The 19,762-nt window shown below is 44.0% G+C and overlaps 1 protein-coding gene across 1 annotated transcript in view; it reads right to left on the reverse strand.

The window, feature by feature from the left end:
- NUP93 (nucleoporin 93) overlaps window positions 1-15,484 on the reverse strand; it is a 109,871-nt gene extending 94,387 nt beyond the window's left edge. Inside the window, exon 1 of the mRNA XM_078063099.1 lies at window positions 15,391-15,484. The gene's annotated coding sequence lies outside the window, so the exon portion shown is untranslated. The remainder of the gene's footprint in view (window positions 1-15,390) is intronic.
- Between the last annotated feature and the right edge of the window lie 4,278 nt (window positions 15,485-19,762).

A 19,762-nucleotide genomic window follows, 5' to 3' on the forward strand; every position in this document is an offset into this window, starting at 1 on the left:
GGCCTCCCTGCTTCAGCCACTGCCTCCTATAGTCTATGTGATCCCTTCAAAGGATCCTTCCTCTGCTTAAACCTCTTGTACAGAGTGAAGCCCTAAAGAGCAGACTTACCTCCTCTTACCTCCCAGACTCATCTCCAGCCCTGTCTCCTTTTCCTTTCCTGGGCTCCAGTCACCCTGGGGCCTCCATGCCAGTCCCCCAATGGGTCAGGCACATTCCTGCCCTAGAGCCTTTGTACGCCTTGTTTCCTCTATCTGGAATGCTCCTCTCCCAGATACGCTCTTAACTGATTCCCTGTCTCTGTTTTTGATGCCAACCTAGAAAAAAATATTTAAGAGTGCAATCTGCAACCACGCCTAGTACCCCTCACCTCCCTTACTGTCTGTCATCCCTGCTAGAATGCAAGCTGCACAGGACAGGGATTTTGTGTGTATGTTTTGTTCACTGATGTATCCCAAGCTTCTAGAACAGCACCTAGCACACAGTAGGTGCTCATTTGTTGAATGAATAGGAGTTTTATTCTTCCATTTGTGGAGAGTCTGTTCTTCTTGAAGGCTTCCTGCACTCTCCTGCCAAATCAGCACCCACAGGCAAGCAAAGACCAGAGCAAAAACATTCCCTTCCGACTACCAACTGATACTTAACATTTCTGAGGCTGCACAGCATAAGGCAATGACAGTATAAATGGCATGAATTCAGATCGCACTTGGTCCAGACTAGTACTCTCCCTCTAAATACCCAGACGAAAACCAATGGTATTTTAGAGGAAAATAAACAAACAAACCCGTTTTCAGGTGAACAGAATTCCAAACCAAAAGAATAAATATACGTATAGAAAGAATTTCATTATACAACTTCAGAGTAGAAAATAAGCTTGTTCCATGTCTGTCTGAGAGAAAAGAGCTATATATTTAATACAATACTTGGGAAAAACTGGATCTGTCCTGCATTATAACTCACCCAGTGGAAATTAATTTATAAAAAAGTTATTAAAGTTTCCGAATCTATATTCTGATGCAGTCATCATCCCGTTTCATTAAAATTTTTAAATTATGATTAATTTCATAAATATAAGGACAATTTTTACCCCCTCCACAAAATAAATACTAATTTAGCCATAAAATATATGGGTTAAACCAACCAAATACCAGTTTTGACTCAAGATACTAAAAACTGATCATGAAAATAACTTCACTAGCTTTGTCCAAGAGAGAACCTGGGAGTGGGGGGAATGAAGTCCGAGCCTCGTGTTGGAAAATCTGGCCAGGACCCATGCAGAGACTGGACGCCAGCTGTACCCTTGACGAGCTATGGAGGAGGAAGCCAGGGAGAAGCCACACGGAGGACCCAACCAAGGAAGCCGAATGTGAAACAGTCAGTGCAGCAATATTGGGGCTAGAAGGGAAAGGGCTAGCACTAGGGCTCCTCTGCCATCAATGACTAAGCCTGACCGAAGAGGCCTTTGGAAACACTGAGAGGTGCTTCAGAGAGCATCACAGGGTACCAAGGTCCCGGGCATCAAACCTCTCCCATGCCACTTAGCAGAAGTCCTACTGAGCCTCCCTAGACCTCCTCAAACACCAGAGCAAACAAAAGCTTTAAAATGAAGGGCAAAGGTATCCCTGCTGTTAGAAAGCAAGATTGGTTACTCTTGGGGGAAGGGGGCCAATGTGACAGAAGGGAGAATTCTGAGAGGCTGGTAATTCTCTGGAGTTTTTTTTTAGCTGAGTGCTGCTTAACAGTGTGCTCACTTTGAGGAAATTCACTGAGCTGGACTCAGGATTTGTGCACTTTTCTGTGTATCACACTTCAAGAAAAAAGTTACTCCCAAAATGAAAAATAATAATCCATGGTTTTTCAGAGGCTACAGTAGGACACCCCACGATGTTGGAAATAAGGAATGCTCTTAGAAGTTTCCGTAATCGAGATCTCTTCACCATACGCAGAGGATGCTGAGAAAACTAAGCAGAGAAAAAATTAAAGCCCACAGCTTTAGAGAGACAGCTTCTACCTACAGCTAAAATCAAGGGCTGAGCAGACTTCCATTTCCTCAAATTAGTCAGCACTCACCTGTCTGTCATTCAGCATCCAAAAATTGCCCCTTCTAGGCACATAAACATTCTTAAATGAGAGGAGAAAAAAAAAATCTCCAAATTGCATATAGGATGAAATGAACTAGATAAAAAGGCAGAGCAAAAATGCATCAAATAATTTCAGTTCACTTCCTATTAATATGTGTCTTAATTATGAAAAATACAGTGATTTTCACATTCTCAATATAACCATGTTAAATATTTAATCAAGCCAGAAAAGAGTAGTGTAGTATAATAAAAAATTTATTTGGTCTTTGTCCCAGTTCCTGGCATAAAGCTCCTAAAACCCTTGGAATACCCTGAGGTTATGAGTCTTTCGTAACTTACAAGGAGGCCCCCTAGAGCACACTTGAGCTTATGTTAATGAGGTAACTTGGAGTGGGATGGGAGCCTGGATAGCCTCAGGAAGGGACCCGTCACCAGAAAAGACCAAATGATTAGAGTTGGAGCTCTCAGCCCCAGCCACCAACCTCTGGGAAGGAAAAGGGGACTGCAGATGAAGCTCTACAAAAACTCTTTAACAGTGAGATTTGATGACCCTCTGGGTTGGGGACCACATGCTGGGAGGGTCGCACACTCCAGTTCCATAGAGACAGAAGCTCCTGTGCTCAGGGTCCTTCCAGACCCCTACCTCTGTATCACACTGCTCATGTGTATTCTTTATAATAAACTGGTAAACATAAGTAAATGTTTCTCTGAGCTCTATGAGCCTCTCTAGCAAATTAATGGAACCTGAAGAGAGGCTTGCAGGAACCTCCCATCTACAGCCAGTAGCTCAGAAGCACACGTGACAACCTGGCCTTCTGACTGGCTTCTGAAAAGGGGTGGGGGGGTGCACAGTCTTGTGGGACTGAACCCTTAGGCGGTGGGATCTGATGCTGTCTCCAGGTACACAGTGTCAGAAGTGAGTTAAACTGCAACAGCCAGCTGGTGTGCAGAGAATCTCAGAATTGCCTGATGTGTGGAAAACCCACACATCGGGTGTCAAAAGTGAAGCTCTATAGCGGTGAGGCAGAGTAGTGTGAGAGTGAAGCAAACACACCAAGAGTATTTTTCCCTTGCAAATGGATAATAAAATATTCAAATTGCTCAACACTTCTAGACCATTTTACATCAGTATTCTCAGAGTGGCCCCTTCAGGATTCTGCAGATGGTCTGTTTCTTAGTTTCTTACAGTATTCATGCTTATTGTATTAAAATGTCTACACATCTGTTTTCTGGTATTAATTATTAGTTCATTAGTGTCTTTTCTTCTAAAGCTTCATCAGCCACAAGTAGAACACGTCTTCCCACTTTCCCAGGGCTTTGTGGGCTCCCAAGCTGGGGAACCACTGAGTGCTTTAAAGACCACTGGGTCATCTCAGAAATGGCTGTGATGCACTAGTTCTCTTGGCATAAGCCCATGTGACTTCCAGGATATACTTCCAAAATTAGCACCTTCAGTGCCTCAAAGCTGACAGAAAACAAAGTTAAATATGAAAGAACCTCATAGCCACCCATCCTAGACCTGTCTACCAAACTCTTTTCCAGTTTCTAGTCTTTGAGACTGGCATCCTAGGGCAAGGGTCAGCAAGCTTTTTCTGTAAAGGACTGGACAGCAAATTATTTTAGGCTTTCGGGGCCATTCTCTATTGCAACTGCATAATTGTGCTTGAAAGTGGATAATATGTGAACAAATGAGCATGGCTGTGCTCCAATAAAATTTTAATCATGGCCAGTCAAATATGAATTTCATGTAATTTTCACTTGCCACAAAATATTCTTCTTTGGATTTTTTTCCCAACAATTTAAAGATGTAAAAACCCTTGTTAGCTTCTCAGGCCTACAGGTTTATATAGTTCACCAAGCCCTGCTTTGCCTAGGGTATCTGATATAGACTTGGTAAGTAAATCCTGATTCAGCACTTACCAGCTCTGTGGCCCCAGCAGAGCTGCCCTCACTAGACCTGAGCAGTGAAAACACTGCTGTAAAGATCAACACAACAGGCCCATTGTCATTCCCCTTCCCTCTTTAAACTGTTTATTTAGAGACTATATTTCCGGGAAGAAATCTGTTTTGTAAATGAAATCTATCCAGGAAATGTTCTTTTGACCTAATGCACAGAATGCTAGAGGGATCTCTCTGCTCTTTTCAAGTGGCAGTGCAACATATCAAACCCATTTGCATTTTTCCTTTTCCTTATCAATCACCCACAATCCAAATAGAACAGTTATCCAAGGAATATGAAGGGGTAACAAAGAGACAAAAAGAAATAGCAAGGACATCTGTCTTTCCTTCAGTGTTAAAGGAATCTCTCTCAGTTCACTGACTGCGCAGGGAAATGACACCACCTATTTTCCCTGCAGAATTTCAATACACTCAGGCAATACTTATAAGTACTCATTGTGAAATTCTAATCTTACCACACACCCAAGTATTACCTCTTTCAACTACAAAGATCCTGCAATCTAAAAAATGCACTTTTAGCATTGCTATATTTTTATGGATGCTGTCAGAGGGGGGAGGGGATTTTTTATATATTTCAGAGGAAATAACTGGTGCTAGTTTATACCTCTTTTCTTCAAAATATACAACTAACAGTGTTACTCCTTTTACAATTATTTTTAGAAGTTTTAATGTGACAGTAAGATAAATAAAATACACACACACACATAGATGTATTTTTTTAAACAGAATAGGTAAACAGGAGAAGACTGCACTTTGAACTGCCTGGTTTGAATCTACAATGTTCACTTACTAGCTGAAAGTGGGTCGATTTACCCCTGGGATAAATCTAAATCTCTCCTCTCAATTTCCTTATCTATAAAAAGGAGATGATAATCCCTATCTACTTCAAGGGGTTGATGATACACAGAAAGGATTTTATAAACTCTACTGATTTATATCATCGTAAAACATTCTTTTCGTTTTTATTCCAAAGTTGCCAATTTGGCAACATTCTGTCATTTAATTATAAACATCTCTGCTTCAAAAATCTTCTAGTAAATATTTGATACCAAATTATAACTTATTTAAGCACAACTTCATATCATTCAGTAAGAACTTCTGGAAGGCAGTTACAACTTTTAAATGTATATTACCCACTATCAAATATGATTTTTATTAGAACTCCAAATTTCCACAGGGAAGATGTGATTCAAAAGAAATTTAGCACTGAATTTTGAGTAGAAATCTTGCCCTCAAACCTTATTAATTACACTTCACAGGATTAAAACACAAGAAAAGTGTTCAATATTCAACACCAAAGATTATTGAGTAAGGCCTCACTCAAGGTATCAAAAGCTTAAGACTGATTCTGCTCTCCTCTCTTCTTTTGAAAATGTAAACTATGGTTAGATGACGTATCATTCCACTTTTTGCTGTATCTGTCAGCTGTCATTTATAACAACCACCAAAGAGAAAATTACATCCTAACAGATACTACTGTTTCAGCCGCCTTTAGGAAGATGAAAAAAAAAATCTGTTGTGGAGAATTCTTTCTAGTCCTGTGAGACTAAGTAAAAGAGACTTGGATCTAATCATTATTCAGAAGGTAGACTTCTGGAGAAAACAAAGAACTAAAATAAATTATCCCAGACAGAAGAGAAATTAAAGACCTAGGTGATTCAGTACTGGCACTGGCCTGGGTGATTCAGTGTTTGCAGTTACGGAAGGCCCAGTATCAGCTTTCCTAATACATAAAATGCCACTTGTATTTCATCTCCAATGAGCAAAGAGGAGCAACCTGGCATTACAGAGAAACACAGAGTATCTACATAGGGAACTTTCTGATAAATTCTCAGCTGTCCAGTAGGCTGTCCAGTCCAACAGCAGAGTAGAAGCTGGGCCTGGAATGGAAGAACTGTGCACCACAGCCTGGCTTTGCCCCACACCAGCATCTGACCCTGGGGCTAGTGTGGGCCCTTTCCCCTCTCTGGATTCCAGTTTCATCACCACTGAGATGAGGGGGTTGGCTCGGGTAATTTCTAAGAGCCTGCTCCTCATGAAGAATCTACAAATGCAGAATATTTTAAGTCAGTCTTTAAACTCACTTCATGTGTCCTTGGAAGGAGCAGCCTCATTTTAGTGGTGATGGAAAATTATCTGTATATATAGAACCTAAGGAATGACACCAGCCCCATCTTACAACTGGCATAAGCAGGGGAAGATCACCAAGTTAGTCTCTAAAAGGTCTTTGGCTCTGGTTCTTCTCTCTAAACCAATGTTTCTCAACTGGGGGCAATTTTGCCTCCCCAGAGGTCACCAGCAAAATCTAGAAACATTTTTGGTTGTCACAGTTCAGGGAGACAGGCCACAGGCTACTGACATCTAGAGGGTAGAGGCCAAGGGTGCTGCTAAACATCCTACAATGCACAGCACAGCCTCCAGAACAAAGAATTATCTAGCCCCAAATATCAACAGTGCAGAGGCTGAGAAGCCCTGTTGTAAACCAAGGAAGGCTTCTTGTCCTGAGGGCAGGACACCAACATCAAAGGCACTAGGAACCTCTGGAAATACATGCAGACTGTTTTTCTTAATATAAGAAAAGCCCTACAGCTTTTATCAGATTCTAATAAAAGTCTGAGTCCTCCATCACCACCAAATAATCTTAAAACCACTATATATACAGAATTCTCTCATTTGGGATTTTTATGGTGGTATATTCATACCCTGGTATATCACACAGCAACAGAAGAGACTGGAACTACAGCTACATGGAATATGGATAAATTTTGCAGACACAGTGGTTAACTAAAGCAGCCAGATTTATTTAAAAAACCAGGGGCACTTGGGTGGCTCAGTTGTTAAGCGTCTGCCTTTGCCTCAGGTCACGATCTCAGGGTCCTGGGATCGAGTCCCACATGGGGCTCCCCGCTCAGCGGGAAGCCTGCTTCTCCCTCTCCCACTCCCCCTGCTTGTGTTCCCTCTCTCACTGTGTCTCTCTGTCAAATAAATAAATTAAATATTTTTTAAAATAAATAAAAAAAAAACAAACATACTGCATGATTGCATTTAACGGATTTTAAGAACAGAAAAACTAAATCATCTATGGTGCTAGAAATCAGAACACTAGTTATTACAGTGTGGGAGCGACCGATTGGAAAGGAGCACAACAGAACTTTCCGGGTGCTATGGACTGTAACGGGACCCTCAAAAATTCCTACGTCAAAGCCCTAAGACCCAACGTGTGGTATCTGGAGAAGGGGCCTTTGGAAGGTAATGAGGTTTAGATGAGCTCACGAAGATGCGGCCCTCATGAAGGGATTAGTGTCCCACTAAGAGACACCAGAGGGCTTCCTTCCCCCCAGCCCCCTACACTGCATTCACCCAGGAAAGAACACGTGAGCACACAGTGAGATAGCAGCCATCTAAAAACCAGGAGGCAGGTACTCACCAGGACCCAACCATGCTGGGACTCTGATCTCAAGAATTCCAGCCTCCAGAACTGTGGCAAAATAAACTTTTTGCTATTGAAGCCACCCAGTCTATGGTATTTTGTTACGGCAGCTCACTCTAAGAAGCTGGGGTATTGGAAATGTTCCATATCTCAGTATGATTGGTAGTCACGAGTGACTACGTAAAAATACACTGAGCTATACACTTAAGGTCTGTTCACAGATAATTCACAGAAAAGCAAGAAACATTAGCATAGCAAGAAACTTAACTTAGCATCGCCTCCAGAAAGCAAAGGGAAGAGTTGGGACTTTTCATTTTATACCCCTCTGTCAGTCTGAATTCTTTTCCATGGCTATATGTGACCCTGTCTAATTTTAAATAACTTGTTAATTTCTAAATTGCTCTAAACCCTCTGCTTCAGTGTGTTTGTCTCACCACTGGCCCCAAATCCTCAATGGCAATGACTATCAAATCCACACTCCCACTCTGCTCCCTGCACTCACACTCCAACCCAGAGCTTCCAGGCACTGCCTCCGCGTTTCCACTCCAGCACATAACTGTCACACCTGGGACGTCTCAAAATGCAGTTATCCACCCACCCCGCCCCCTCCTCAGCTCCTCCTCTCTGTCCCCTGGCTTCTCTCTCTCTCTCTCTCTCTCTCTCTCTCTCTCTCTCTCTCTCTCGGGTTCTAACTCACCCTTCTCCTTTACATCTGCACATGACCTCAGACTTTATTTACAGGTATTCTCTACTCTCCAGGCTCAAAAACCAACAAGATGCAGATACATTTTTTGAGAGAAAGGGTAGGTATTCCTCATTACCCAAACTCAGGAAACCAAATACTTTATATTCATCTGATGGGGACATCATTCACTCTCCAAACTTGCTATCCAAACTCTCATCACCTAACAGATTTACATAGCAAGGGATACTTGTATTTTTGCAGCATCTTCCAACTATTGCTTTTTCCCCCAGCTTTATTCATATATAACTGATACATAATACGGTGTAAGTTTAAGATATACAGAGTAACATATATTTCTGCATGTATTGGGAAATGATTATCACAATAAAGTTAGTCTAACTGTTGATTCTATCTTCCTCACCATCACAGGAGGCCAGACTTCCATCCCTTTAAACCCAAGTTCTTGAGAGACACTAGGACATGTCTTCAAGCTCCTCCCTCTCCACATCACTCTGCTTGCTGTGGTCGCCTCAATCTTTCCAGCACTTTCCCTATGTTGCTCCTGCTCAAAAGCCCTCCAAGCCTTGCACTCACAGGGATCCAGATGAGGCGATGCTTTTGATGAAACCCTATCCAACAGTTACCCAATCTACTTGGCCCCTAACCATCCTTATGTATGCCTTGCTATATATATGCCCTTGCTCATGCCACTTTTCCCAAAGGGGAAAAATGTACCCCTGAGCTCCACAGCTCCTCCACTTTCTAGTGGGGTGACTGTGGACAAGTTACTTATTCTTGCTGGGCCCATCTATGAAATGGAAAAAGAGCTGCATTTCTACATAGCAACCACTCAGTAAACCTTGGCTATTATTTTTTACCACCAGTTCAAGTCCTGCCTAGCAGATGGTTTTCCTCAACACCCACCCCACAAAATCTCCCCTCACCGAAATTCTTTCCTACTCCATTCATTTATCTGCCTTACAGTTTTCCATGTGGCCAATCTTCAGTTCTGGTGCTCCACGGGGTTTCTGCAGCCTCCTTATTTCACTTTGGAGCTCTTTGTCAATATGTAGTTGTCTGTTGGTTATTCTTCTATTTTTTATGTGGGGACAAGCATCAGGACCTCTTAGCTTGCCATTTTGCTGATATCTCTCTCCTTTATTTGTTTTACATTATCGTGTTAATATTTAGACCCCCAAAGAGCCTGAAGCTTAAAGCATTCTGTAGCTTTTTTTTAACTCCAACAGTGTCCTCAAACAGTAGCTAGACCCCCACCACAGTCACTGACTGACAGAATAAACTTCTGCAAACTTTGCCAAGAATGGCTAATTGAGATAAGGAAACTGAAGGGACCCTATGAAAGACTGCTTTTTTTTGCTGCCTTTACTCTTGCTAGGACCTGCACCTCCATCTTACACATGCCTTATAATACAGATAACGTATGTCCCCTTGCACAGGTCAAGGAGTTTCTCTGGAGTCTTCCAGCACATCTAGATAACATCTAAAGAGTGACCAGGAAGGGGCGTCATGTATGTTTTCCAGACCACTGCCTCACCAAGACCCCTGGCTCCAGGGCATAAGTGATTTATGGAGGACACCTAAACACTCGTCCATTTTAACCAGTTCCCAGATGCCTAAAAAGACACTTATAACAGATCTCAATCCTCAATAAAAACCCCACCCCCTAAACAAAGATGAGACTCACTCTTCTTTCCTTTCTGAGTCTCTCAGACTGTCTGTATCTATACTCTGTCTTCAATAAACCCTGCTCTTACTTTCTCTTGGCTCACATTTGATTTCTATTCCACACAAAGATAAGAACACCCTTAGCTGATCCTGCAGGACCTCCTCTGGGTCCTTGGACCCAGCCCTCCTGCACCATAATGACTCCTTATTTTTAAAATTCCTATGCTGACACTGTAAGGGACACCAAAGTTAGAACCCCTTTTTCCTCCCTTCCTGTAACAAATATTTATTAAGCATCTCCCATGTGCTGTTCAAGGCACTGGGGATGGAGCTGTGGAAAAAACAGATAAGATTCCCAGGCTCAAAGAACTTATATGTCAGGAGAGAGACAATTAAAAAAAATAGACACATGATTCCAGGTATTGGTAAGTGCTACAAAGGAGATAAAACAGGGAGATGTGGTAGAGTGGACAGTGAGACTGCTTTAGCTGGGGTGTTCTATGAAGCTTCTTTAAAAAGGAAACCGTTGAGGCGTCTGGGTGGCTCAGTCAGTTAAGCGTCTGCCTTTGGCTCAGGTCATGATCCCAGGGTCCTAGGATTGAGCCCCATGTCAGGCTCTCTGCTCAGTGGGGAGCCTGCTTCTCCCTCTCCCTGCCGCTCCCCCTGCTTGTGCATGTTCTCTGTCAAATAAATAAAATCTTTAAAAAAAAATTTTTTTAAGTAAAAATAAAAAGGAAACCACTGAACAAAGGCCTAAATCATGAAAGGGAATGAACTATACTGATAATCTGAGGAGAAGAATGTTCTTGCAAAGGACAGTGAATGCAAAAGCTTCAATGCAGAATCATCTTTAGCATATGTGAAGAAGAGCAGGAGGCCACATGGCTGAAGCACACAGTCACAGGGCAGAGTGGTGGGAGAAGGGGCTAGGGCAGGGCCTAGATGGTACTGACTTCACAGCACAAGGTAATAACAGTGGATTGTAATCTATGTGTGATGGGAGCTACAGAAGGGTTAAGTTTTTTAAAGGCTCCTTCCCACTTCTGCATGGAGAACAGACAGGGGGGAAGAAGGGCACAAAGTAAAACCAGGGAGACCAGTCAGGAGGCTGCTCTATCACCCAGATGTAATACATGAGAGTGATGTGGACCAGGATGATAGTGGTGGAAGAGACAAATAGTAGGTCTGACTCATGTATACATTTTAAAATAGATTCCATGTAGATATAAATCACTTATGTAGAGTGTGAGAGTGAAGAAGTCAAACACAATGCCAAGGTTTTAGGCCCAAGTAACTTGAGAGCATGAAGGTGCCACTTACTGAAATGAGGAAGATAGGGAAGGGAGTAGATTTAGACATCAGAGGGCTATTATGACGATGACATTAGATTATACAAGCAAAGCCCAAGGCAGGGACTCACACACAGCCAGAACTCAGGAAATGATGGTTGTCCTTATTTTCACTGTCTTTGGCTCCTTCTCCTAGAGTTCAGGTCTCTTCTTTCCTAAAATAATTCCTCATCAATAGGGGAAACTGGGCCAGGGGTACAGAGTACTCTGTACTAATCTTGCATATTTTCTGTAAATCTAAAACTATTCTAAAATTAAAAGCTTATTAAAAAAATCCGGGGTGCCTGGGTGGCTCAGTCAGTTAAGCGTCTGCCTTCGGCTCAGGTCATGGTCCCAGGGTCCTGGGATCGAGTCCAGAATCGGGCTCCCTGCTCGGCAGGGAGCCTGCTTCTCCCTCTCCCCCCCGCCCCCGACTCGTGCTCTCTCTGAAATAAATAGGAAGAGCTTTAAAAATAAATAAAATAAATAAATAAATAAATATTTTTAAAAAAAATCCTCAAACCCACATGCTCCTCTAGCTCCTGCTCTCTCTACAAAGAGACAGCCATCCTTTGTCACACCTCATCCATTCATCACCCACTACAACCTAATTTCTGCTTTTGCCCCCCTCCTACTTCCTGAATTCCTCTGCAGCCACCAATGACCTAACTGCTAAGTCCGATGGACTTTCAACCCTTTCTCTCTCACAGCCTCTGATACCCTGACCATTCCTTTCTTCCTGAAACACTCTTCTCTGACTTGACACCACCTTTTCCTGGTTCTCCTGCTTTCCTAGCTCTTCCCTCTCTCAAGCCTCCTCTGCTGTGGCTTCGACATCCACCCTTCCCTTAAATGCCAAGCTTCTATCCTTGGACCTCCTCTTCTCAAGCTGCATATTTCTCTGGATAAGATCCACCATTGGCCGTGGCTTCAACTAGAACCCCTACCAGTGGTTATTAATCTTTCGGATGGCCACGGACCCCTGTGAATCTAATGTTCGTGTACACATGTGCACACAAAAGAACCACACACACATTCTTAAAGATACACTGTCAGGAGGCTCACAGGACTGAAGGGCCACCTGAACACCTCTGAGGACTGTGTGGGCCCAGATGAGAATGCCAATTTATCAAAACTAAGGTTTGGTAGAAACTATTCTATGTCCAGGCCAGCTCTCTCACCTGAGCTAGTATCTCCAACTGTCCCCGACAGCTGCACCTGGATGACCCATGGGTGTCTCAAACTACACGTGTCCCAAACCAAACTCATCATTTCTCTCTCCTCTTAGCCACCAATACCACCACTTCCTCCTCCTGCATTCCCAGTCTCTCAGTAAAACTACTAGCATCCAGCAAGTCAGCCAGAGACCACCTGGGAGTCACTTCAGGGTCCCCTTCCTCTGCTCCTGAACATCCAGCCAATCTCCATGTCTACCTCTCAAACCTTCTGCAAAAAGGAATCCTCATCTCTCTTGCCCCCTCTCTGACCCTCATGCTTTTCACCTAACTACCTCAGTAGTCTAAGCCTTTGCGTTCCCGTAACTCACCGTCCCCTTGGCAAGAATTCTTTTTGAAATGCTTACCTGCCTTAATCCAACCAGGGACACCTTCTGTCCCCTCCAGGAGGAAGTGCTTGTGATCTGGCACTGTCACCCTTACCATCCACATCTCTCACTACCCTCCCCCAAAGATACCCTAGTAAGTCTCTACTCCTGGGGGTGCTTCATGCTGTTTCCTCCCTTCATATTCCTGCACATGTAGCTGCACACTCTGCTATCACATACCCCAAACCTACACTGTCACGTAGGGAACTCCTATATATCCTGAAAAGTCCGCTAGGGCAGTCCTCCTCACCCCAAGCCCCTCCTATACTATTCTGAACCTTCATTACTGTTCTTCTCTGGTGAAATAGTTGTAATTATTTCTTCCCATGTCTGTCTACTTCTCTACATGGCAAATTCCTATAGGGCAGACTGCTCAGCTGACTGAGCTGAATCCTCAGCAGCCAAGTTTGGCATTCAATAGGTACCAAATAAATGTCTGATGAGTTAAAGTGGCTTGTGCCCTGAATACACCTTGGGCTCTCACCTCTGGGTCTTTGCTGACCTCTCTCTCTCCTTGGAACATCTGTATTTCCTCTACCTTATTTTCTACTTCAGTCCATCAAGCAGCAGATTCAGACACTCAAGCTCACCACTTCTCCAACTGTTCCCACCTTAGGGTCTTTGCACTTGCTCTCCCCATTCCAGGAATGCTCTCCCACCAGACATTCCCATAACTTGCTCTCTCATTTTAATCAGGTCTCTGTTCAGATATCCTTGTCCTCCTTTAAAAAACAGCCCTGACACTACACTCTGTATCTGTGTGTTTATTGTTGGTGGCATTCTCTATAGGAACATCACTTCAATGAGGGCAGGCCTGTTTCATTAACCACTGTATTCCCAAGCCTGTAACAGTGCCAGAGCATTCCTTTATTTCATATTTATTGAGCACCTACTGTGTGCCAGGCCTAGGTGCTGAAGATCCACCAAGGAACAAAATAGAGAAAAATCCTCCCCACTTCACATTCTGGAAGGGAACAACAAACAATACACAAGGTAAATAACTAAAATATAATTGCTAAGAACTACTAAAGCAGTAAAGGAAAACAGGAACTGGGGAAAGCCTCACTAGGTGACCCCTGAGTAAAAACCTGAAAAAAAGTGAGGGAGCAAACCACAAGATTATTGAACTGCAAGCACAAAAGCCCTGAGGCCAAAGCATGTCTGACACGTGGAAGAGGAGGGTAGCAGAAAATGAGAGTGGGAAAGTAACAGTGGGTCAGGTTATTTAAAGTCTTATGGCTCAATATAAGGCATTTGTCTTTAAATGAGATGGAAATCCATTGTAGGGTTTTTACGTAACGTAAAAGAGTGATACGATCTGACCTGTTTCAAAAGGATCTTTCCAGCTGCCATGCTAAAATAGGGCATGAATGCAAGGGCAGAAGTAGGGAGACCAGATGAGAGACTATTTCAATAATCCAGGTGAGAGGTGGTGGTGACTTGGCCCAGGGTGGCAAGCACTGGATGTGGAGTGAGAAAGAAAGAGAGCAGTCAAAGGTGACTCAAAGGTTACTGGCTAGAGCCTTTTATGTTACTCAGAAAAAACAGCAAGAAGAGCAGTTTGGGAGGGGAGGTGATGGGAAGCTTGCTAGGCCTATCTTGACATGTTCAGTCTGAGTTCCCTATCAACCATCTCGGTTGAGAAAGAAAAGAGGCAGCTGGGTATTGGTCGAGGGAGAGGCCCCCGCTGGAGATACAAATATGGGATCTGATAGCCTAACATATACGTATTTAAAACTATGAGCTTTGAAATAACAATTCACCATGAATGAAAAATCAAAATGTCCCTAAAAGAAATGCACGAAGAACAGATGAAAGAAAGAAAAGCTACGACGTCCAAGGACACCCTCTCACGTTCCGCAGGCAGAATACAAAAGGTGACCCTTGCTCATGCTAAAAGGCATTTCGGCCAAAACAAGTGACAGGGGCAAACCAGTACCAGCGGCTCTGTGAATGATTGGTCCAAACTCTGACCGAAAATCCCTGGGGTCAGCCCCCTAATTTTTTTAAAGAGACCCAGTAAACTCAGGCATTGCCCTTGCAGAGGATGAGGTGTTGTGAGACCCAAGAAAGTGCAGGCCACCTCCAGGTTCTAATCTCCAGCATGTCCCTAGAAAGGGAGCAGCATTCCCCTGATGCCGGTACAAGAGACAGGCCAAGGGTTGGGAGAGGCTAAGAGGGTCGTCACCCTGGCCCGAAAGACCCCCGCCCTCGGAGGGCAGGGTACGTCCGCAGGAGACGAGCGAGCAGGCGGAGGGCTGTGGCGGGGAGGGGCGCCGATCCCAGCTCAGGGTGGGCTCACAGGGCACTGGGTGGGGGCGTGGCGCGCCGCGGCAGAGCGCCTTAGTCGGGGGGAAGAGGGGAGTCAGGGGGCCAAACCTCCATGTTCAGAAAGAGGGCAGATAGAAGGCACTCCCAGGGCGCTGCCCGACGCTATAATGGGGGACGGTTCGACAAGGCGCTGAGTCGCCGGCGTCAGGCGTGCTCGGCTGCCATGAGGCGAACGGGCAGTGAGAGCGGCGTGGCTCCGAGCGTGGGGACCGGGCTCCGCCCAGCCTCGGAACCCCGGGTTCAAGGACAAGACCCCAAGTGGGAAAGACATGGGCAGAGACACCCTTACCCGACACTGCAGCCTTCTCAGCCGCTCGGGTCCCGGCTGGAGAACGCGGCCACCGCTTCTCGCGCCGCTCGCCCGCGCTTCCTGATTGGCCGAGGCCGGCCCTCCCAGAAGCCCTCGCGCGGCGCGCAGCCAAATAAACTTTATAGAGACCCGCGGAGGAGAACAAGGACAGGGAGGGGCTAGGGGCGGGGCCTCCGGCTGAGCTGCTACGCCCCCCACGCCCGGGGCCACCGCCCTCACCCTTCCCTAGTGGTTAGAGTTGGCTCAGCCCGGAAAAAGCGAGTGCACAATCCCTCGGGTGGATTTCTTACCCTTTACCGATCGCCATCCTAGTGCCAGGTACTCTTCAAGGCGCTGGGGGCACAGTGGCGACCGCAACAGACAAGATCCCTGCCCTAATGGAGTTGTCAAGCCGGTGGGAGAAACAGACTGTAATAAGTAACTGCCAGTTTGTAAAGAGGGCTATGACAAAAAAGCAGGATAATGGGAGAGAGAATGCCTTTGTGGCCCCAAGGCCTCTCTGAAGAGGTGCTGAGCTGAAATACAATGATGAGAAAGGGTCAGTCCTGCAAAGTTCTGGCTGCAGAGCATTCCAAGCAGAGGAACAAGAGTGAAGAAGGCTCCATAGGTAAACAAGCTTGGTGTGCAAAGAATAGGAATGTAAAATGGTACAGCCTCTTTGGAAAAGAGTATGGAGGTTCCTAAAAAATTAAAAATAGAATTTCCATATGATCCAGCAAGTCCACCTCTGGGTATATACCTAAAAGAATTGAAGGTCTCAAAGAGGTATGTGTACACCCCTGTTCATAGCAGCATGATTCACAAGAGCCAAAACAGGGAAGCAACCCAAGTGTCCATCCACAATGAATAGATGATGTGATATATACATACAATGGAGTATTATTCAGCCTTAAAAAGGAAGAAAATTCTAACATATCTTACAACATGGATAAAACTTGAGGACATACTAAGTGAAATAAGCCAGTCATAAAAACATTAATACTATGATTCTATTTATAGAGTACTTAGAGTAGCCAAAATTATACAGACAGAAAGTAGGGTGGTGGTTGCCAGGGGCTGGGGCAGGGGGAAAGGGAATAGTGTGTTTTTGTTTAATGAGTTTAGTTTTAGTTTTACAAAATGAAGAGTTATGGAAATGGATGGTAGTGATGGTTGCACATTACGAAAATCTTTAATATCCCTGAACTGTACACTTGAAAATAGTTAAGATGGTATATGTCATGTTATGTGTGTTTCAACAGAAGAGTAAAATTTTTTGAAAGGATGTGGAGCAACTTGGACCATCGTATACTGCTGCGGGGGGGGGAGGGTTGGAAATAGGGACAACCACTGTGGAAAACTGGCAAAATGTGTGAAAGCTAAATATACACGTACTCTATGACCCAGCAATTCTACATATGCATAAATTGTACATATTTTCACCAAAAACCACATATGACAACGTCCATAGCATCCTAACCCAAAAGTGGAAACAACCCAAATGTCCATTAACGGAAGAATGGATAAATAAATTATGGTGTGGGCATATAACAAAATACTGCAGTAACTAAGAGAATGAACCACACCCACAAACAACAACATGAATGAATCTCACAGATGTAATGGTAGGCAAAAGAAGCCAGACCCTAAAGCAGGACTCCGTTGATATAAAGTTCAAATCAGGCAAAGCTAACTAACTTATGGTGACAGATGTCAGAATAGTAGTGATTTTGAAGGGCGGAAGGGCTGTTGACTGGGAAGGGAAATGAGAGAATCTTCTGAGGTCTGTTAATATTCTGTTTCTTAATCTGGGGGCTGAGTGCATGGATGTATTCACTTTTTAAAAATTCATTGAGCTGCACATTTAAGATTTGTGCACTTTACCACACATATATTATTCATTACGCTACAATAAAAAAAGGAAAAACTAAAGTGAAATATTCTCTGCGCTGTGGAATGTTAAATGTTTTGCTATCCAGAATTCATAACACTTCCCCTCCTCCAACTGTTTGCAGTCTGGAACCTTGTTTTATTTCTTTGATCTTCCCCACAATCCCCAGCATGTGGTGCTGGGAAGGAAAGCAAGAAAAATTTCTTAAATGACAGACAAAATCCAGCGCCATGATTGCCCCCTATCCTGAACTTCATTGCCAGAGATGGGTTCTTAGTGGGTGGCAGCAAATTACATAAAGCTTCTGGAACTGTGGCTGAGTGATCAGCAATATTCTTTACAAGTCATTAAAAGCTTATAAGGGAAGCTTCTCACTATGCACTGCAGATGAGTTTTTAAGATTTGTGCACTTTACTAGATGAAATTATTTCTCAATAAGAAGATCAATACACTTCAAATTAAAGAAAAAGTGATTCACATCTAATATTGCACTTGAACCTTGTGTTGAGCAGAGCAGGGCTGATCATCATCATGTATTCTGTGGGGAACCTAAACTCCAGGAGGATTAAATGACTTACCCAAGGTTACATAGGGAAATAGTGGCAGACCAGGGCCTATACTCTTTAGTCTTGGGATGTCAAGGCCAGTGTTTCCTAGTCCAAGAAGGCCTCGGAGGTGAGCTTAGAAGTCCTCATGAACTATAACAATAAGAGCTATCCAGTGGATTGGGATCCGAATCAATACCACATTCTCATTAACTAGCAGCAGCTAACTATCAGATGATGTCGTGAAGGTGGTAGGATTTATTAAAATCTGGTTGTTTTATTTGTTATTAAACATACTGATTGTTGAGTGAAAAAAACCCCATCCTACACATCTCTGCATTTCTGCTGTTTTAAAACAGCTTTGCCGACATCTATCAACTTTGTTTATGTCAAATTGTGCAATTTGTCACTGATGCTGCATTTGCCAAAAGAAAAGTGAATTTGATTGACAAGGCCCCAGGGCTTCTCTCTCTTCCTTTTCAACATTCCAGATGTTTAAAAAAAAAAAAAAAAGTTGGATCTACCCCCAGGAAGGCTCATCTGCGGGTGAAAAATAGTACCAAAGGAGCTTGAGGGATATGGTTTCAGTTTCTGCAGAAAGTTTGCCTCCAAGAGACCCCATCTTCTTGATTGGTTCAAATTACCCTCCGTTTTCGATTGCTGCCTTTCAATGCAGCCATCTGTTTCACGGCCCATCTGTCAGGGGCTCTGTTGTGGTTGATTATTAGATGTGTTTGCAGCTGGGGGGGGACTTAAATGACAAAAGAAAAGTGTCTCCAAGAATGAAAGTAGGAAACAGAAGCAGACTTCTAGCTATTACCACTCTTAGAAAGCAGAGGACTTCATCCTTCCCTGCAAACTCAGGAGAAAATTAAGATCGGCAAACAAACGTGGCGAACAATAGTGGACGTGGGTGGTTTTGGGGCTTTCCACCACTCGTTCTCCCTCCCCAAGGACACCGCAGCTTATTTTGGGGGGATTACCTGTTTCGCATTGTGGGTATTCTTGCGGGGAGAATAATAATCTACCATGAAGGGTTGTTCTAAGGCTTAAAGTAGTTAGTACATGTTAAAGGTTTAGAGCAGAGTCTTGCACATAGTAGGTGCTCCGTAAGTGTTAACTGTTCTTATTTCTGGTGAGGCCCATTGCCACAATACTCTAGAACTGAGTAGAGGCTCCCTGACGCACCAGGACACAAAGCTGCATACCTAGCTCGGTGGCGGGCATACCAGGACATTGCAATTGTCCCAAACTTTCCCCAGATGTGAATCCCTGCAGGACACTGGCAGCTTTGTGTCCACCAGGGGGCTCCGGTGGATAACGTTCACTGAGAAGGATCCCACATGACCTACCTGCCAGGGGACTCTCAAAATGAAGGCTCCAGGCACCCGCCCCCCACCACGTTATCAACTATGCTTGAAGGCAGAGCCTGAATCTCTCAAATAGAATTGGCATCCCCAGCATCTGACCGAATGGGGGCTGACAGTGGCGTGTGTGGCATAGTATGGCAGGGCCAGCTTGTATATGTGGTCTTGGTGGTCAGCCACTTCAGCGGTGCTGTAACATTCTTGGACACTGGAGGCATTTCCTGAAACTGCGGTGTGGCCAAACCTTATCTTGCCCTGAGAGGTAAGACTGCTAAATCCTGGCCACCCAGCAGAGCTCAGACTTCAGTGAACCAACGCCAGAGTTTACCTTTGTGAAAACCATCATATGCATACTCAGCCAGCTGCAGCCCCTGGCTGATGGCTGTCTTAGATGTCTCATTTTAGACTAGAAGATTAAAAATCATCCTTAAAAAGTCAAGAAAGAAGGCACTCGGGTGAAAACAAAGCTTTATTTATCCATCTGGCTAATAATTTTTTTCCTGGAAAAATATGTTTGCTTTTTTGATCCATAAGCATCTTCACAGAAATTTCATTTTTATGATGCATTT

The sequence above is a fragment of the Halichoerus grypus genome, chromosome 15, assembly GCF_964656455.1.
Source record: "Halichoerus grypus chromosome 15, mHalGry1.hap1.1, whole genome shotgun sequence".
Lineage (NCBI taxonomy): Eukaryota > Metazoa > Chordata > Mammalia > Carnivora > Phocidae > Halichoerus > Halichoerus grypus.